General features: G+C 51.3%; 10 non-coding genes across 10 annotated transcripts; all 10 read left to right on the top strand.

The window, feature by feature from the left end:
* The first annotated feature begins 118 nt into the window (after positions 1-118).
* Positions 119-202, top strand: Trnal-uaa. Its single transcript has one exon. It is a non-coding gene; the product is annotated as a tRNA-Leu (tRNA).
* Positions 203-1774: 1572 nt separating this feature from the next.
* Positions 1775-1858, top strand: Trnal-uaa. Its single transcript has one exon. It is a non-coding gene; the product is annotated as a tRNA-Leu (tRNA).
* Positions 1859-3430: 1572 nt separating this feature from the next.
* Positions 3431-3514, top strand: Trnal-uaa. Its single transcript has one exon. It is a non-coding gene; the product is annotated as a tRNA-Leu (tRNA).
* A 1572-nt stretch (positions 3515-5086) lies between these two features.
* On the top strand, positions 5087-5170 carry Trnal-uaa. Its single transcript has one exon. It is a non-coding gene; the product is annotated as a tRNA-Leu (tRNA).
* A 1572-nt stretch (positions 5171-6742) lies between these two features.
* Trnal-uaa lies at positions 6743-6826 on the top strand. Its single transcript has one exon. It is a non-coding gene; the product is annotated as a tRNA-Leu (tRNA).
* A 1572-nt stretch (positions 6827-8398) lies between these two features.
* Positions 8399-8482, top strand: Trnal-uaa. Its single transcript has one exon. It is a non-coding gene; the product is annotated as a tRNA-Leu (tRNA).
* Positions 8483-10054: 1572 nt separating this feature from the next.
* Positions 10055-10138, top strand: Trnal-uaa. The gene has a single exon. It is a non-coding gene; the product is annotated as a tRNA-Leu (tRNA).
* Positions 10139-15020: 4882 nt separating this feature from the next.
* On the top strand, positions 15021-15104 carry Trnal-uaa. The gene has a single exon. It is a non-coding gene; the product is annotated as a tRNA-Leu (tRNA).
* A 1572-nt stretch (positions 15105-16676) lies between these two features.
* Trnal-uaa lies at positions 16677-16760 on the top strand. Its single transcript has one exon. It is a non-coding gene; the product is annotated as a tRNA-Leu (tRNA).
* Positions 16761-18332: 1572 nt separating this feature from the next.
* Trnal-uaa lies at positions 18333-18416 on the top strand. Its single transcript has one exon. It is a non-coding gene; the product is annotated as a tRNA-Leu (tRNA).
* The last annotated feature ends 505 nt before the right edge of the window (positions 18417-18921 follow it).

The following is an 18921-nucleotide window of genomic DNA, read 5'->3' as shown; positions in this document are numbered from 1 at the left end:
CGTCTCACATATTCTGAAACTGACATAATTCCATCCTACCGAAAAAAGAAACAGATTTCGGAGTGAGGTTCCTGAGGTCTTGCTAGAGATGGAAGTCACTGGAGCGCTTGTCTTGCGCGTCAGATTGGCCGAGCGGTCTAAGGCGCCAGATTTAAGCTCTGCTTCCCGTAAGGGAGCGTGGGTTCGAACCCCACATCTGACAATGCTTTTTAAACATTCTGAAACTAACGTACTCCCTTGATCTTATAGAACAAGTAAATTACGCAGAAACACGCCGTGGAGATTTTACTAGAGACGACAGTGACAGCAGTGCGGGCGTCGCACGTCCGATAGCCCGAGCGGCCGAAAACAAATAGCGGAACATAGTTTCCTCGTGCCGGGTTTTAGCTCTTCTCACGGACGTTTCCGTGGTCGTTGTGTTGTGGCTCAGGGCTATTCCATTTTCCTTCCCTAAAAGGCAACGCGAGAGACTGTCAGGCAAATCCCAAGTGATCTGTACACGGACTAAGACGTCCGCACGTCTGCCAACATTCTCGCCAACTTGTATGCCGTGCCAACGACACGGGTTCATGTCCGATTACCGAAATTAGGCAGCGTTGGCCATGGTTAGTGCTCGGCTGGGTGACGAACTAGGAAGTCCGCGTGTGTTGGTTTCTTCAGTTTTGCCTTTTTCCTTAGTTTTTGGTGCTGCTGTGCGGTAATGGTACGGTCCAGCTCGCTGACCCCCCTCTTGCTCTCGGTACGCAAAGGCGCGAACGTGCGGCCACAGTCAAATGAAAGGGTCCGTTGTGTGTTTGTCGATGTGGACTCTCCCAGTCGTTTCTAGCGCCTGTCCTCTACATATACGCCCATTTGCAAGCGTCAGCTTTCGCGTCAGCCGAGCAAAGTCGAGACAAGTCGACACATGGAGACACACGATGCTGTGAATCGTAATCCGCACTAGCCTACGAAGGGAGAAGGGAAACCATTTGTACCGTTGAAAACACTCTCCTGCGTAAAGGAGACAACTTCCGTGCGATGTCCGGCCTTCGAACCCGGAGCAGCTACTTGGGAAGCAACCATGCTGACCGACACACCACCACCGCCTTCTGCTACGCGCTGCTTGCGCCATCATGTGTCGCCTTCCCTCCTGGCGCCAGAGGCCGAAGGCGATAGCGCTGCAGGCGCTCAACGCCGAGTGCAACGCGAGCACCACTGAACCCGATTTCCTGGCGCTGCTAGGGTGACATACTGTAACTAGGCGCAGAACTGACTTTCTCTGATAAATTGGCCCTTTAATGCACATCAGGGCGAACACGAAATTTCTAATATGAAGTACTCACTGACGATCCAAAGACGTTTCAGTATGTATGCGTCGGTACCACCGGGGCAGTGCCTAAGTATTGGAAAGTGAAGGCCGACAGTTAGAGCCTCACATGAAATATTTCATTGGCTTCCCACGAGTGCGTAATGCACAGCGTGGCTGTTGCTAGGAAACGGTCTCATTCGCCGTTCGTTAATATCTAGTTTTCTTTGCATCAATGTGAAAATGTTCCTATTACTAAATACAGTTTTGCTAGTCACAGTTCAAACTGGAAGCGACGGAAGAAAGCGGTCCAACGCGCCACATTGTTTCCCGAAAGCGAGGGTGCGTTTAGTACGCCACATCTGACATTGCGTCTCACATATTCTGAAACTGACATAATTCCATCCTACCGAAAAAAGAAACAGATTTCGGAGTGAGGTTCCTGAGGTCTTGCTAGAGATGGAAGTCACTGGAGCGCTTGTCTTGCGCGTCAGATTGGCCGAGCGGTCTAAGGCGCCAGATTTAAGCTCTGCTTCCCGTAAGGGAGCGTGGGTTCGAACCCCACATCTGACAATGCTATTTAAACATTCTGAAACTAACGTACTCCCTTGATCTTATAGAACAAGTAAATTACGCAGAAACACGCCGTGGAGATTTTACTAGAGACGACAGTGACAGCAGTGCGGGCGTCGCACGTCCGATAGCCCGAGCGGCCGAAAACAAATAGCGGAACATAGTTTCCTCGTGCCGGGTTTTAGCTCTTCTCACGGACGTTTCCGTGGTCGTTGTGTTGTGGCTCAGGGCTATTCCATTTTCCTTCCCTAAAAGGCAACGCGAGAGACTGTCAGGCAAATCCCAAGTGATCTGTACACGGACTAAGACGTCCGCACGTCTGCCAACATTCTCGCCAACTTGTATGCCGTGCCAACGACACGGGTTCATGTCCGATTACCGAAATTAGGCAGCGTTGGCCATGGTTAGTGCTCGGCTGGGTGACGAACTAGGAAGTCCGCGTGTGTTGGTTTCTTCAGTTTTGCCTTTTTCCTTAGTTTTTGGTGCTGCTGTGCGGTAATGGTACGGTCCAGCTCGCTGACCCCCCTCTTGCTCTCGGTACGCAAAGGCGCGAACGTGCGGCCACAGTCAAATGAAAGGGTCCGTTGTGTGTTTGTCGATGTGGACTCTCCCAGTCGTTTCTAGCGCCTGTCCTCTACATATACGCCCATTTGCAAGCGTCAGCTTTCGCGTCAGCCGAGCAAAGTCGAGACAAGTCGACACATGGAGACACACGATGCTGTGAATCGTAATCCGCACTAGCGTACGAAGGGAGAAGGGAAACCATTTGTACCGTTGAAAACACTCTCCTGCGTAAAGGAGACAACTTCCGTGCGATGTCCGGCCTTCGAACCCGGAGCAGCTACTTGGGAAGCAACCATGCTGACCGACACACCACCACCGCCTTCTGCTACGCGCTGCTTGCGCCATCATGTGTCGCCTTCCCTCCTGGCGCCAGAGGCCGAAGGCGATAGCGCTGCAGGCGCTCAACGCCGAGTGCAACGCGAGCACCACTGAACCCGATTTCCTGGCGCTGCTAGGGTGACATACTGTAACTAGGCGCAGAACTGACTTTCTCTGATAAATTGGCCCTTTAATGCACATCAGGGCGAACACGAAATTTCTAATATGAAGTACTCACTGACGATCCAAAGACGTTTCAGTATGTATGCGTCGGTACCACCGGGGCAGTGCCTAAGTATTGGAAAGTGAAGGCCGACAGTTAGAGCCTCACATGAAATATTTCATTGGCTTCCCACGAGTGCGTAATGCACAGCGTGGCTGTTGCTAGGAAACGGTCTCATTCGCCGTTCGTTAATATCTAGTTTTCTTTGCATCAATGTGAAAATGTTCCTATTACTAAATACAGTTTTGCTAGTCACAGTTCAAACTGGAAGCGACGGAAGAAAGCGGTCCAACGCGCCACATTGTTTCCCGAAAGCGAGGGTGCGTTTAGTACGCCACATCTGACATTGCGTCTCACATATTCTGAAACTGACATAATTCCATCCTACCGAAAAAAGAAACAGATTTCGGAGTGAGGTTCCTGAGGTCTTGCTAGAGATGGAAGTCACTGGAGCGCTTGTCTTGCGCGTCAGATTGGCCGAGCGGTCTAAGGCGCCAGATTTAAGCTCTGCTTCCCGTAAGGGAGCGTGGGTTCGAACCCCACATCTGACAATGCTTTTTAAACATTCTGAAACTAACGTACTCCCTTGATCTTATAGAACAAGTAAATTACGCAGAAACACGCCGTGGAGATTTTACTAGAGACGACAGTGACAGCAGTGCGGGCGTCGCACGTCCGATAGCCCGAGCGGCCGAAAACAAATAGCGGAACATAGTTTCCTCGTGCCGGGTTTTAGCTCTTCTCACGGACGTTTCCGTGGTCGTTGTGTTGTGGCTCAGGGCTATTCCATTTTCCTTCCCTAAAAGGCAACGCGAGAGACTGTCAGGCAAATCCCAAGTGATCTGTACACGGACTAAGACGTCCGCACGTCTGCCAACATTCTCGCCAACTTGTATGCCGTGCCAACGACACGGGTTCATGTCCGATTACCGAAATTAGGCAGCGTTGGCCATGGTTAGTGCTCGGCTGGGTGACGAACTAGGAAGTCCGCGTGTGTTGGTTTCTTCAGTTTTGCCTTTTTCCTTAGTTTTTGGTGCTGCTGTGCGGTAATGGTACGGTCCAGCTCGCTGACCCCCCTCTTGCTCTCGGTACGCAAAGGCGCGAACGTGCGGCCACAGTCAAATGAAAGGGTCCGTTGTGTGTTTGTCGATGTGGACTCTCCCAGTCGTTTCTAGCGCCTGTCCTCTACATATACGCCCATTTGCAAGCGTCAGCTTTCGCGTCAGCCGAGCAAAGTCGAGACAAGTCGACACATGGAGACACACGATGCTGTGAATCGTAATCCGCACTAGCCTACGAAGGGAGAAGGGAAACCATTTGTACCGTTGAAAACACTCTCCTGCGTAAAGGAGACAACTTCCGTGCGATGTCCGGCCTTCGAACCCGGAGCAGCTACTTGGGAAGCAACCATGCTGACCGACACACCACCACCGCCTTCTGCTACGCGCTGCTTGCGCCATCATGTGTCGCCTTCCCTCCTGGCGCCAGAGGCCGAAGGCGATAGCGCTGCAGGCGCTCAACGCCGAGTGCAACGCGAGCACCACTGAACCCGATTTCCTGGCGCTGCTAGGGTGACATACTGTAACTAGGCGCAGAACTGACTTTCTCTGATAAATTGGCCCTTTAATGCACATCAGGGCGAACACGAAATTTCTAATATGAAGTACTCACTGACGATCCAAAGACGTTTCAGTATGTATGCGTCGGTACCACCGGGGCAGTGCCTAAGTATTGGAAAGTGAAGGCCGACAGTTAGAGCCTCACATGAAATATTTCATTGGCTTCCCACGAGTGCGTAATGCACAGCGTGGCTGTTGCTAGGAAACGGTCTCATTCGCCGTTCGTTAATATCTAGTTTTCTTTGCATCAATGTGAAAATGTTCCTATTACTAAATACAGTTTTGCTAGTCACAGTTCAAACTGGAAGCGACGGAAGAAAGCGGTCCAACGCGCCACATTGTTTCCCGAAAGCGAGGGTGCGTTTAGTACGCCACATCTGACATTGCGTCTCACATATTCTGAAACTGACATAATTCCATCCTACCGAAAAAAGAAACAGATTTCGGAGTGAGGTTCCTGAGGTCTTGCTAGAGATGGAAGTCACTGGAGCGCTTGTCTTGCGCGTCAGATTGGCCGAGCGGTCTAAGGCGCCAGATTTAAGCTCTGCTTCCCGTAAGGGAGCGTGGGTTCGAACCCCACATCTGACAATGCTTTTTAAACATTCTGAAACTAACGTACTCCCTTGATCTTATAGAACAAGTAAATTACGCAGAAACACGCCGTGGAGATTTTACTAGAGACGACAGTGACAGCAGTGCGGGCGTCGCACGTCCGATAGCCCGAGCGGCCGAAAACAAATAGCGGAACATAGTTTCCTCGTGCCGGGTTTTAGCTCTTCTCACGGACGTTTCCGTGGTCGTTGTGTTGTGGCTCAGGGCTATTCCATTTTCCTTCCCTAAAAGGCAACGCGAGAGACTGTCAGGCAAATCCCAAGTGATCTGTACACGGACTAAGACGTCCGCACGTCTGCCAACATTCTCGCCAACTTGTATGCCGTGCCAACGACACGGGTTCATGTCCGATTACCGAAATTAGGCAGCGTTGGCCATGGTTAGTGCTCGGCTGGGTGACGAACTAGGAAGTCCGCGTGTGTTGGTTTCTTCAGTTTTGCCTTTTTCCTTAGTTTTTGGTGCTGCTGTGCGGTAATGGTACGGTCCAGCTCGCTGACCCCCCTCTTGCTCTCGGTACGCAAAGGCGCGAACGTGCGGCCACAGTCAAATGAAAGGGTCCGTTGTGTGTTTGTCGATGTGGACTCTCCCAGTCGTTTCTAGCGCCTGTCCTCTACATATACGCCCATTTGCAAGCGTCAGCTTTCGCGTCAGCCGAGCAAAGTCGAGACAAGTCGACACATGGAGACACACGATGCTGTGAATCGTAATCCGCACTAGCCTACGAAGGGAGAAGGGAAACCATTTGTACCGTTGAAAACACTCTCCTGCGTAAAGGAGACAACTTCCGTGCGATGTCCGGCCTTCGAACCCGGAGCAGCTACTTGGGAAGCAACCATGCTGACCGACACACCACCACCGCCTTCTGCTACGCGCTGCTTGCGCCATCATGTGTCGCCTTCCCTCCTGGCGCCAGAGGCCGAAGGCGATAGCGCTGCAGGCGCTCAACGCCGAGTGCAACGCGAGCACCACTGAACCCGATTTCCTGGCGCTGCTAGGGTGACATACTGTAACTAGGCGCAGAACTGACTTTCTCTGATAAATTGGCCCTTTAATGCACATCAGGGCGAACACGAAATTTCTAATATGAAGTACTCACTGACGATCCAAAGACGTTTCAGTATGTATGCGTCGGTACCACCGGGGCAGTGCCTAAGTATTGGAAAGTGAAGGCCGACAGTTAGAGCCTCACATGAAATATTTCATTGGCTTCCCACGAGTGCGTAATGCACAGCGTGGCTGTTGCTAGGAAACGGTCTCATTCGCCGTTCGTTAATATCTAGTTTTCTTTGCATCAATGTGAAAATGTTCCTATTACTAAATACAGTTTTGCTAGTCACAGTTCAAACTGGAAGCGACGGAAGAAAGCGGTCCAACGCGCCACATTGTTTCCCGAAAGCGAGGGTGCGTTTAGTACGCCACATCTGACATTGCGTCTCACATATTCTGAAACTGACATAATTCCATCCTACCGAAAAAAGAAACAGATTTCGGAGTGAGGTTCCTGAGGTCTTGCTAGAGATGGAAGTCACTGGAGCGCTTGTCTTGCGCGTCAGATTGGCCGAGCGGTCTAAGGCGCCAGATTTAAGCTCTGCTTCCCGTAAGGGAGCGTGGGTTCGAACCCCACATCTGACAATGCTTTTTAAACATTCTGAAACTAACGTACTCCCTTGATCTTATAGAACAAGTAAATTACGCAGAAACACGCCGTGGAGATTTTACTAGAGACGACAGTGACAGCAGTGCGGGCGTCGCACGTCCGATAGCCCGAGCGGCCGAAAACAAATAGCGGAACATAGTTTCCTCGTGCCGGGTTTTAGCTCTTCTCACGGACGTTTCCGTGGTCGTTGTGTTGTGGCTCAGGGCTATTCCATTTTCCTTCCCTAAAAGGCAACGCGAGAGACTGTCAGGCAAATCCCAAGTGATCTGTACACGGACTAAGACGTCCGCACGTCTGCCAACATTCTCGCCAACTTGTATGCCGTGCCAACGACACGGGTTCATGTCCGATTACCGAAATTAGGCAGCGTTGGCCATGGTTAGTGCTCGGCTGGGTGACGAACTAGGAAGTCCGCGTGTGTTGGTTTCTTCAGTTTTGCCTTTTTCCTTAGTTTTTGGTGCTGCTGTGCGGTAATGGTACGGTCCAGCTCGCTGACCCCCCTCTTGCTCTCGGTACGCAAAGGCGCGAACGTGCGGCCACAGTCAAATGAAAGGGTCCGTTGTGTGTTTGTCGATGTGGACTCTCCCAGTCGTTTCTAGCGCCTGTCCTCTACATATACGCCCATTTGCAAGCGTCAGCTTTCGCGTCAGCCGAGCAAAGTCGAGACAAGTCGACACATGGAGACACACGATGCTGTGAATCGTAATCCGCACTAGCCTACGAAGGGAGAAGGGAAACCATTTGTACCGTTGAAAACACTCTCCTGCGTAAAGGAGACAACTTCCGTGCGATGTCCGGCCTTCGAACCCGGAGCAGCTACTTGGGAAGCAACCATGCTGACCGACACACCACCACCGCCTTCTGCTACGCGCTGCTTGCGCCATCATGTGTCGCCTTCCCTCCTGGCGCCAGAGGCCGAAGGCGATAGCGCTGCAGGCGCTCAACGCCGAGTGCAACGCGAGCACCACTGAACCCGATTTCCTGGCGCTGCTAGGGTGACATACTGTAACTAGGCGCAGAACTGACTTTCTCTGATAAATTGGCCCTTTAATGCACATCAGGGCGAACACGAAATTTCTAATATGAAGTACTCACTGACGATCCAAAGACGTTTCAGTATGTATGCGTCGGTACCACCGGGGCAGTGCCTAAGTATTGGAAAGTGAAGGCCGACAGTTAGAGCCTCACATGAAATATTTCATTGGCTTCCCACGAGTGCGTAATGCACAGCGTGGCTGTTGCTAGGAAACGGTCTCATTCGCCGTTCGTTAATATCTAGTTTTCTTTGCATCAATGTGAAAATGTTCCTATTACTAAATACAGTTTTGCTAGTCACAGTTCAAACTGGAAGCGACGGAAGAAAGCGGTCCAACGCGCCACATTGTTTCCCGAAAGCGAGGGTGCGTTTAGTACGCCACATCTGACATTGCGTCTCACATATTCTGAAACTGACATAATTCCATCCTACCGAAAAAAGAAACAGATTTCGGAGTGAGGTTCCTGAGGTCTTGCTAGAGATGGAAGTCACTGGAGCGCTTGTCTTGCGCGTCAGATTGGCCGAGCGGTCTAAGGCGCCAGATTTAAGCTCTGCTTCCCGTAAGGGAGCGTGGGTTCGAACCCCACATCTGACAATGCTTTTTAAACATTCTGAAACTAACGTACTCCCTTGATCTTATAGAACAAGTAAATTACGCAGAAACACGCCGTGGAGATTTTACTAGAGACGACAGTGACAGCAGTGCGGGCGTCGCACGTCCGATAGCCCGAGCGGCCGAAAACAAATAGCGGAACATAGTTTCCTCGTGCCGGGTTTTAGCTCTTCTCACGGACGTTTCCGTGGTCGTTGTGTTGTGGCTCAGGGCTATTCCATTTTCCTTCCCTAAAAGGCAACGCGAGAGACTGTCAGGCAAATCCCAAGTGATCTGTACACGGACTAAGACGTCCGCACGTCTGCCAACATTCTCGCCAACTTGTATGCCGTGCCAACGACACGGGTTCATGTCCGATTACCGAAATTAGGCAGCGTTGGCCATGGTTAGTGCTCGGCTGGGTGACGAACTAGGAAGTCCGCGTGTGTTGGTTTCTTCAGTTTTGCCTTTTTCCTTAGTTTTTGGTGCTGCTGTGCGGTAATGGTACGGTCCAGCTCGCTGACCCCCCTCTTGCTCTCGGTACGCAAAGGCGCGAACGTGCGGCCACAGTCAAATGAAAGGGTCCGTTGTGTGTTTGTCGATGTGGACTCTCCCAGTCGTTTCTAGCGCCTGTCCTCTACATATACGCCCATTTGCAAGCGTCAGCTTTCGCGTCAGCCGAGCAAAGTCGAGACAAGTCGACACATGGAGACACACGATGCTGTGAATCGTAATCCGCACTAGCGTACGAAGGGAGAAGGGAAACCATTTGTACCGTTGAAAACACTCTCCTGCGTAAAGGAGACAACTTCCGTGCGATGTCCGGCCTTCGAACCCGGAGCAGCTACTTGGGAAGCAACCATGCTGACCGACACACCACCACCGCCTTCTGCTACGCGCTGCTTGCGCCATCATGTGTCGCCTTCCCTCCTGGCGCCAGAGGCCGAAGGCGATAGCGCTGCAGGCGCTCAACGCCGAGTGCAACGCGAGCACCACTGAACCCGATTTCCTGGCGCTGCTAGGGTGACATACTGTAACTAGGCGCAGAACTGACTTTCTCTGATAAATTGGCCCTTTAATGCACATCAGGGCGAACACGAAATTTCTAATATGAAGTACTCACTGACGATCCAAAGACGTTTCAGTATGTATGCGTCGGTACCACCGGGGCAGTGCCTAAGTATTGGAAAGTGAAGGCCGACAGTTAGAGCCTCACATGAAATATTTCATTGGCTTCCCACGAGTGCGTAATGCACAGCGTGGCTGTTGCTAGGAAACGGTCTCATTCGCCGTTCGTTAATATCTAGTTTTCTTTGCATCAATGTGAAAATGTTCCTATTACTAAATACAGTTTTGCTAGTCACAGTTCAAACTGGAAGCGACGGAAGAAAGCGGTCCAACGCGCCACATTGTTTCCCGAAAGCGAGGGTGCGTTTAGTACGCCACATCTGACATTGCGTCTCACATATTCTGAAACTGACATAATTCCATCCTACCGAAAAAAGAAACAGATTTCGGAGTGAGGTTCCTGAGGTCTTGCTAGAGATGGAAGTCACTGGAGCGCTTGTCTTGCGCGTCAGATTGGCCGAGCGGTCTAAGGCGCCAGATTTAAGCTCTGCTTCCCGTAAGGGAGCGTGGGTTCGAACCCCACATCTGACAATGCTTTTTAAACATTCTGAAACTAACGTACTCCCTTGATCTTATAGAACAAGTAAATTACGCAGAAACACGCCGTGGAGATTTTACTAGAGACGACAGTGACAGCAGTGCGGGCGTCGCACGTCCGATAGCCCGAGCGGCCGAAAACAAATAGCGGAACATAGTTTCCTCGTGCCGGGTTTTAGCTCTTCTCACGGACGTTTCCGTGGTCGTTGTGTTGTGGCTCAGGGCTATTCCATTTTCCTTCCCTAAAAGGCAACGCGAGAGACTGTCAGGCAAATCCCAAGTGATCTGTACACGGACTAAGACGTCCGCACGTCTGCCAACATTCTCGCCAACTTGTATGCCGTGCCAACGACACGGGTTCATGTCCGATTACCGAAATTAGGCAGCGTTGGCCATGGTTAGTGCTCGGCTGGGTGACGAACTAGGAAGTCCGCGTGTGTTGGTTTCTTCAGTTTTGCCTTTTTCCTTAGTTTTTGGTGCTGCTGTGCGGTAATGGTACGGTCCAGCTCGCTGACCCCCCTCTTGCTCTCGGTACGCAAAGGCGCGAACGTGCGGCCACAGTCAAATGAAAGGGTCCGTTGTGTGTTTGTCGATGTGGACTCTCCCAGTCGTTTCTAGCGCCTGTCCTCTACATATACGCCCATTTGCAAGCGTCAGCTTTCGCGTCAGCCGAGCAAAGTCGAGACAAGTCGACACATGGAGACACACGATGCTGTGAATCGTAATCCGCACTAGCCTACGAAGGGAGAAGGGAAACCATTTGTACCGTTGAAAACACTCTCCTGCGTAAAGGAGACAACTTCCGTGCGATGTCCGGCCTTCGAACCCGGAGCAGCTACTTGGGAAGCAACCATGCTGACCGACACACCACCACCGCCTTCTGCTACGCGCTGCTTGCGCCATCATGTGTCGCCTTCCCTCCTGGCGCCAGAGGCCGAAGGCGATAGCGCTGCAGGCGCTCAACGCCGAGTGCAACGCGAGCACCACTGAACCCGATTTCCTGGCGCTGCTAGGGTGACATACTGTAACTAGGCGCAGAACTGACTTTCTCTGATAAATTGGCCCTTTAATGCACATCAGGGCGAACACGAAATTTCTAATATGAAGTACTCACTGACGATCCAAAGACGTTTCAGTATGTATGCGTCGGTACCACCGGGGCAGTGCCTAAGTATTGGAAAGTGAAGGCCGACAGTTAGAGCCTCACATGAAATATTTCATTGGCTTCCCACGAGTGCGTAATGCACAGCGTGGCTGTTGCTAGGAAACGGTCTCATTCGCCGTTCGTTAATATCTAGTTTTCTTTGCATCAATGTGAAAATGTTCCTATTACTAAATACAGTTTTGCTAGTCACAGTTCAAACTGGAAGCGACGGAAGAAAGCGGTCCAACGCGCCACATTGTTTCCCGAAAGCGAGGGTGCGTTTAGTACGCCACATCTGACATTGCGTCTCACATATTCTGAAACTGACATAATTCCATCCTACCGAAAAAAGAAACAGATTTCGGAGTGAGGTTCCTGAGGTCTTGCTAGAGATGGAAGTCACTGGAGCGCTTGTCTTGCGCGTCAGATTGGCCGAGCGGTCTAAGGCGCCAGATTTAAGCTCTGCTTCCCGTAAGGGAGCGTGGGTTCGAACCCCCATTTGACAATGCTTTTTAAACATTCTGAAACTAACGTACTCCCTTGATCTTATAGAACAAGTAAATTACGCAGAAACACGCCGTGGAGATTTTACTAGAGACGACAGTGACAGCAGTGCGGGCGTCGCACGTCCGATAGCCCGAGCGGCCGAAAACAAATAGCGGAACATAGTTTCCTCGTGCCGGGTTTTAGCTCTTCTCACGGACGTTTCCGTGGTCGTTGTGTTGTGGCTCAGGGCTATTCCATTTTCCTTCCCTAAAAGGCAACGCGAGAGACTGTCAGGCAAATCCCAAGTGATCTGTACACGGACTAAGACGTCCGCACGTCTGCCAACATTCTCGCCAACTTGTATGCCGTGCCAACGACACGGGTTCATGTCCGATTACCGAAATTAGGCAGCGTTGGCCATGGTTAGTGCTCGGCTGGGTGACGAACTAGGAAGTCCGCGTGTGTTGGTTTCTTCAGTTTTGCCTTTTTCCTTAGTTTTTGGTGCTGCTGTGCGGTAATGGTACGGTCCAGCTCGCTGACCCCCCTCTTGCTCTCGGTACGCAAAGGCGCGAACGTGCGGCCACAGTCAAATGAAAGGGTCCGTTGTGTGTTTGTCGATGTGGACTCTCCCAGTCGTTTCTAGCGCCTGTCCTCTACATATACGCCCATTTGCAAGCGTCAGCTTTCGCGTCAGCCGAGCAAAGTCGAGACAAGTCGACACATGGAGACACACGATGCTGTGAATCGTAATCCGCACTAGCCTACGAAGGGAGAAGGGAAACCATTTGTACCGTTGAAAACACTCTCCTGCGTAAAGGAGACAACTTCCGTGCGATGTCCGGCCTTCGAACCCGGAGCAGCTACTTGGGAAGCAACCATGCTGACCGACACACCACCACCGCCTTCTGCTACGCGCTGCTTGCGCCATCATGTGTCGCCTTCCCTCCTGGCGCCAGAGGCCGAAGGCGATAGCGCTGCAGGCGCTCAACGCCGAGTGCAACGCGAGCACCACTGAACCCGATTTCCTGGCGCTGCTAGGGTGACATACTGTAACTAGGCGCAGAACTGACTTTCTCTGATAAATTGGCCCTTTAATGCACATCAGGGCGAACACGAAATTTCTAATATGAAGTACTCACTGACGATCCAAAGACGTTTCAGTATGTATGCGTCGGTACCACCGGGGCAGTGCCTAAGTATTGGAAAGTGAAGGCCGACAGTTAGAGCCTCACATGAAATATTTCATTGGCTTCCCACGAGTGCGTAATGCACAGCGTGGCTGTTGCTAGGAAACGGTCTCATTCGCCGTTCGTTAATATCTAGTTTTCTTTGCATCAATGTGAAAATGTTCCTATTACTAAATACAGTTTTGCTAGTCACAGTTCAAACTGGAAGCGACGGAAGAAAGCGGTCCAACGCGCCACATTGTTTCCCGAAAGCGAGGGTGCGTTTAGTACGCCACATCTGACATTGCGTCTCACATATTCTGAAACTGACATAATTCCATCCTACCGAAAAAAGAAACAGATTTCGGAGTGAGGTTCCTGAGGTCTTGCTAGAGATGGAAGTCACTGGAGCGCTTGTCTTGCGCGTCAGATTGGCCGAGCGGTCTAAGGCGCCAGATTTAAGCTCTGCTTCCCGTAAGGGAGCGTGGGTTCGAACCCCCATTTGACAATGCTTTTTAAACATTCTGAAACTAACGTACTCCCTTGATCTTATAGAACAAGTAAATTACGCAGAAACACGCCGTGGAGATTTTACTAGAGACGACAGTGACAGCAGTGCGGGCGTCGCACGTCCGATAGCCCGAGCGGCCGAAAACAAATAGCGGAACATAGTTTCCTCGTGCCGGGTTTTAGCTCTTCTCACGGACGTTTCCGTGGTCGTTGTGTTGTGGCTCAGGGCTATTCCATTTTCCTTCCCTAAAAGGCAACGCGAGAGACTGTCAGGCAAATCCCAAGTGATCTGTACACGGACTAAGACGTCCGCACGTCTGCCAACATTCTCGCCAACTTGTATGCCGTGCCAACGACACGGGTTCATGTCCGATTACCGAAATTAGGCAGCGTTGGCCATGGTTAGTGCTCGGCTGGGTGACGAACTAGGAAGTCCGCGTGTGTTGGTTTCTTCAGTTTTGCCTTTTTCCTTAGTTTTTGGTGCTGCTGTGCGGTAATGGTACGGTCCAGCTCGCTGACCCCCCTCTTGCTCTCGGTACGCAAAGGCGCGAACGTGCGGCCACAGTCAAATGAAAGGGTCCGTTGTGTGTTTGTCGATGTGGACTCTCCCAGTCGTTTCTAGCGCCTGTCCTCTACATATACGCCCATTTGCAAGCGTCAGCTTTCGCGTCAGCCGAGCAAAGTCGAGACAAGTCGACACATGGAGACACACGATGCTGTGAATCGTAATCCGCACTAGCCTACGAAGGGAGAAGGGAAACCATTTGTACCGTTGAAAACACTCTCCTGCGTAAAGGAGACAACTTCCGTGCGATGTCCGGCCTTCGAACCCGGAGCAGCTACTTGGGAAGCAACCATGCTGACCGACACACCACCACCGCCTTCTGCTACGCGCTGCTTGCGCCATCATGTGTCGCCTTCCCTCCTGGCGCCAGAGGCCGAAGGCGATAGCGCTGCAGGCGCTCAACGCCGAGTGCAACGCGAGCACCACTGAACCCGATTTCCTGGCGCTGCTAGGGTGACATACTGTAACTAGGCGCAGAACTGACTTTCTCTGATAAATTGGCCCTTTAATGCACATCAGGGCGAACACGAAATTTCTAATATGAAGTACTCACTGACGATCCAAAGACGTTTCAGTATGTATGCGTCGGTACCACCGGGGCAGTGCCTAAGTATTGGAAAGTGAAGGCCGACAGTTAGAGCCTCACATGAAATATTTCATTGGCTTCCCACGAGTGCGTAATGCACAGCGTGGCTGTTGCTAGGAAACGGTCTCATTCGCCGTTCGTTAATATCTAGTTTTCTTTGCATCAATGTGAAAATGTTCCTATTACTAAATACAGTTTTGCTAGTCACAGTTCAAACTGGAAGCGACGGAAGAAAGCGGTCCAACGCGCCACATTGTTTCCCGAAAGCGAGGGTGCGTTTAGTACGCCACATCTGACATTGCGTCTCACATATTCTGAAACTGACATAATTCCATCCTACCGAAAAAAGAAACAGATTTCGGAGTGAGGTTCCTGAGGTCTTGCTAGAGATGGAAGTCACTGGAGCGCTTGTCTTGCGCGTCAGATTGGCCGAGCGGTCTAAGGCGCCAGATTTAAGCTCTGCTTCCCGTAAGGGAGCGTGGGTTCGAACCCCACATCTGACAATGCTTTTTAAACATTCTGAAACTAACGTACTCCCTTGATCTTATAGAACAAGTAAATTACGCAGAAACACGCCGTGGAGATTTTACTAGAGACGACAGTGACAGCAGTGCGGGCGTCGCACGTCCGATAGCCCGAGCGGCCGAAAACAAATAGCGGAACATAGTTTCCTCGTGCCGGGTTTTAGCTCTTCTCACGGACGTTTCCGTGGTCGTTGTGTTGTGGCTCAGGGCTATTCCATTTTCCTTCCCTAAAAGGCAACGCGAGAGACTGTCAGGCAAATCCCAAGTGATCTGTACACGGACTAAGACGTCCGCACGTCTGCCAACATTCTCGCCAACTTGTATGCCGTGCCAACGACACGGGTTCATGTCCGATTACCGAAATTAGGCAGCGTTGGCCATGGTTAGTGCTCGGCTGGGTGACGAACTAGGAAGTCCGCGTGTGTTGGTTTCTTCAGTTTTGCCTTTTTCCTTAGTTTTTGGTGCTGCTGTGCGGTAATGGTACGGTCCAGCTCGCTGACCCCCCTCTTGCTCTCGGTACGCAAAGGCGCGAACGTGCGGCCACAGTCAAATGAAAGGGTCCGTTGTGTGTTTGTCGATGTGGACTCTCCCAGTCGTTTCTAGCGCCTGTCCTCTACATATACGCCCATTTGCAAGCGTCAGCTTTCGCGTCAGCCGAGCAAAGTCGAGACAAGTCGACACATGGAGACACACGATGCTGTGAATCGTAATCCGCACTAGCCTACGAAGGGAGAAGGGAAACCATTTGTACCGTTGAAAACACTCTCCTGCGTAAAGGAGACAACTTCCGTGCGATGTCCGGCCTTCGAACCCGGAGCAGCTACTTGGGAAGCAACCATGCTGACCGACACACCACCACCGCCTTCTGCTACGCGCTGCTTGCGCCATCATGTGTCGCCTTCCCTCCTGGCGCCAGAGGCCGAAGGCGATAGCGCTGCAGGCGCTCAACACCGAGTGCAACGCGAGCACCACTGAACCCGATTTCCTGGCGCTGCTAGGGTGACATACTGTAACTAGGCGCAGAACTGACTTTCTCTGATAAATTGGCCCTTTAATGCACATCAGGGCGAACACGAAATTTCTAATATGAAGTACTCACTGACGATCCAAAGACGTTTCAGTATGTATGCGTCGGTACCACCGGGGCAGTGCCTAAGTATTGGAAAGTGAAGGCCGACAGTTAGAGCCTCACATGAAATATTTCATTGGCTTCCCACGAGTGCGTAATGCACAGCGTGGCTGTTGCTAGGAAACGGTCTCATTCGCCGTTCGTTAATATCTAGTTTTCTTTGCATCAATGTGAAAATGTTCCTATTACTAAATACAGTTTTGCTAGTCACAGTTCAAACTGGAAGCGACGGAAGAAAGCGGTCCAACGCGCCACATTGTTTCCCGAAAGCGAGGGTGCGTTTAGTACGCCACATCTGACATTGCGTCTCACATATTCTGAAACTGACATAATTCCATCCTACCGAAAAAAGAAACAGATTTCGGAGTGAGGTTCCTGAGGTCTTGCTAGAGATGGAAGTCACTGGAGCGCTTGTCTTGCGCGTCAGATTGGCCGAGCGGTCTAAGGCGCCAGATTTAAGCTCTGCTTCCCGTAAGGGAGCGTGGGTTCGAACCCCACATCTGACAATGCTTTTTAAACATTCTGAAACTAACGTACTCCCTTGATCTTATAGAACAAGTAAATTACGCAGAAACACGCCGTGGAGATTTTACTAGAGACGACAGTGACAGCAGTGCGGGCGTCGCACGTCCGATAGCCCGAGCGGCCGAAAACAAATAGCGGAACATAGTTTCCTCGTGCCGGGTTTTAGCTCTTCTCACGGACGTTTCCGTGGTCGTTGTGTTGTGGCTCAGGGCTATTCCATTTTCCTTCCCTAAAAGGCAACGCGAGAGACTGTCAGGCAAATCCCAAGTGATCTGTACACGGACTAAGACGTCCGCACGTCTGCCAACATTCTCGCCAACTTGTATGCCGTGCCAACGACACGGGTTCATGTCCGATTACCGAAATTAGGCAGCGTTGGCCATGGTTAGTGCTCGGCTGGGTGACGAACTAGGAAGTCCGCGTGTGTTGGTTTCTTCAGTTTTGCCTTTTTCCTTAGTTTTTGGTGCTGCTGTGCGGTAATGGTACGGTCCAGCTCGCTGACCCCCCTCTTGCTCTCGGTACGCAAAGGCGCGAACGTGCGGCCACAGTCAAATGAAAGGGTCCGTTGTGTGTTTGTCGATGTGGACTCTCCCAGTCGTTTCTAGCGCCTGTCCTCTACATATACGCCCATTTGCAAGCGTCAGCTTTCGCGTCAGCCGAGCAAAGTCGAGACAAGTCGACACATGGAGACACACGATGCTGTGAATCGTAATCCGCACTAGCCTACGAAGGGAGAAGGGAAACCATTTGTACCGTTGAAAACACTCTCCTGCGTAAAGGAGACAACTTCCGTGCGATGTCCGGCCTTCGAACCCGGAGCAGCTACTTGGGAAGCAACCATGCTGACCGACACACCACCACCGCCTTCTGCTACGCGCTGCTTGCGCCATCATGTGTCGCCTTCCCTCCTGGCGCCAGAGGCCGAAGGCGATAGCGCTGCAGGCGCTCAACGCCGAGTGCAACGCGAGCACCACTGAACCCGATTTCCTGGCGCTGCTAGGGTGACATACTGTAACTAGGCGCAGAACTGACTTTCTCTGATAAATTGGCCCTTTAATGCACATCAGGGCGAACACGAAATTTCTAATATGAAGTACTCACTGACGATCCAAAGACGTTTCAGTATGTATGCGTCGGTACCACCGGGGCAGTGCCTAAGTATTGGAAAGTGAAGGCCGACAGTTAGAGCCTCACATGAAATATTTCATTGGCTTCCCACGAGTGCGTAATGCACAGCGTGGCTGTTGCTAGGAAACGGTCTCATTCGCCGTTCGTTAATATCTAGTTTTCTTTGCATCAATGTGAAAATGTTCCTATTACTAAATACAGTTTTGCTAGTCACAGTTCAAACTGGAAGCGACGGAAGAAAGCGGTCCAACGCGCCACATTGTTTCCCGAAAGCGAGGGTGCGTTTAGTACGCCACATCTGACATTGCGTCTCACATATTCTGAAACTGACATAATTCCATCCTACCGAAAAAAGAAACAGATTTCGGAGTGAGGTTCCTGAGGTCTTGCTAGAGATGGAAGTCACTGGAGCGCTTGTCTTGCGCGTCAGATTGGCCGAGCGGTCTAAGGCGCCAGATTTAAGCTCTGCTTCCCGTAAGGGAGCGTGGGTTCGAACCCCACATCTGACAATGCTTTTTAAACATTCTGAAACTAACGTACTCCCTTGATCTTATAGAACAAGTAAATTACGCAGAAACACGCCGTGGAGATTTTACTAGAGACGACAGTGACAGCAGTGCGGGCGTCGCACGTCCGATAGCCCGAGCGGCCGAAAACAAATAGCGGAACATAGTTTCCTCGTGCCGGGTTTTAGCTCTTCTCACGGACGTTTCCGTGGTCGTTGTGTTGTGGCTCAGGGCTATTCCATTTTCCTTCCCTAAAAGGCAACGCGAGAGACTGTCAGGCAAATCCCAAGTGATCTGTACACGGACTAAGACGTCCGCACGTCTGCCAACATTCTCGCCAACTTGTATGCCGTGCCAACGACACGGGTTCATGTCCGATTACCGAAATTAGGCAGCGTTGGCCATGGTTAGTGCTCGGCTGGGTGACGAACTAGGAAGTCCGCGTGTGTTGGTTTCTTCAGTTTTGCCTTTTTCCTTAGTTTTTGGTGCTGCTGTGCGGTAATGGTAC

Source organism: Schistocerca piceifrons, unplaced genomic scaffold (assembly GCF_021461385.2).
Source record: "Schistocerca piceifrons isolate TAMUIC-IGC-003096 unplaced genomic scaffold, iqSchPice1.1 HiC_scaffold_1279, whole genome shotgun sequence".
In the NCBI taxonomy this organism is placed as follows: Eukaryota; Metazoa; Arthropoda; class Insecta; order Orthoptera; family Acrididae; genus Schistocerca; species Schistocerca piceifrons.
The sequence above is the reverse complement of the archived record's forward strand: the minus strand, read 5'-3'. Positions and strand labels throughout refer to the sequence as shown.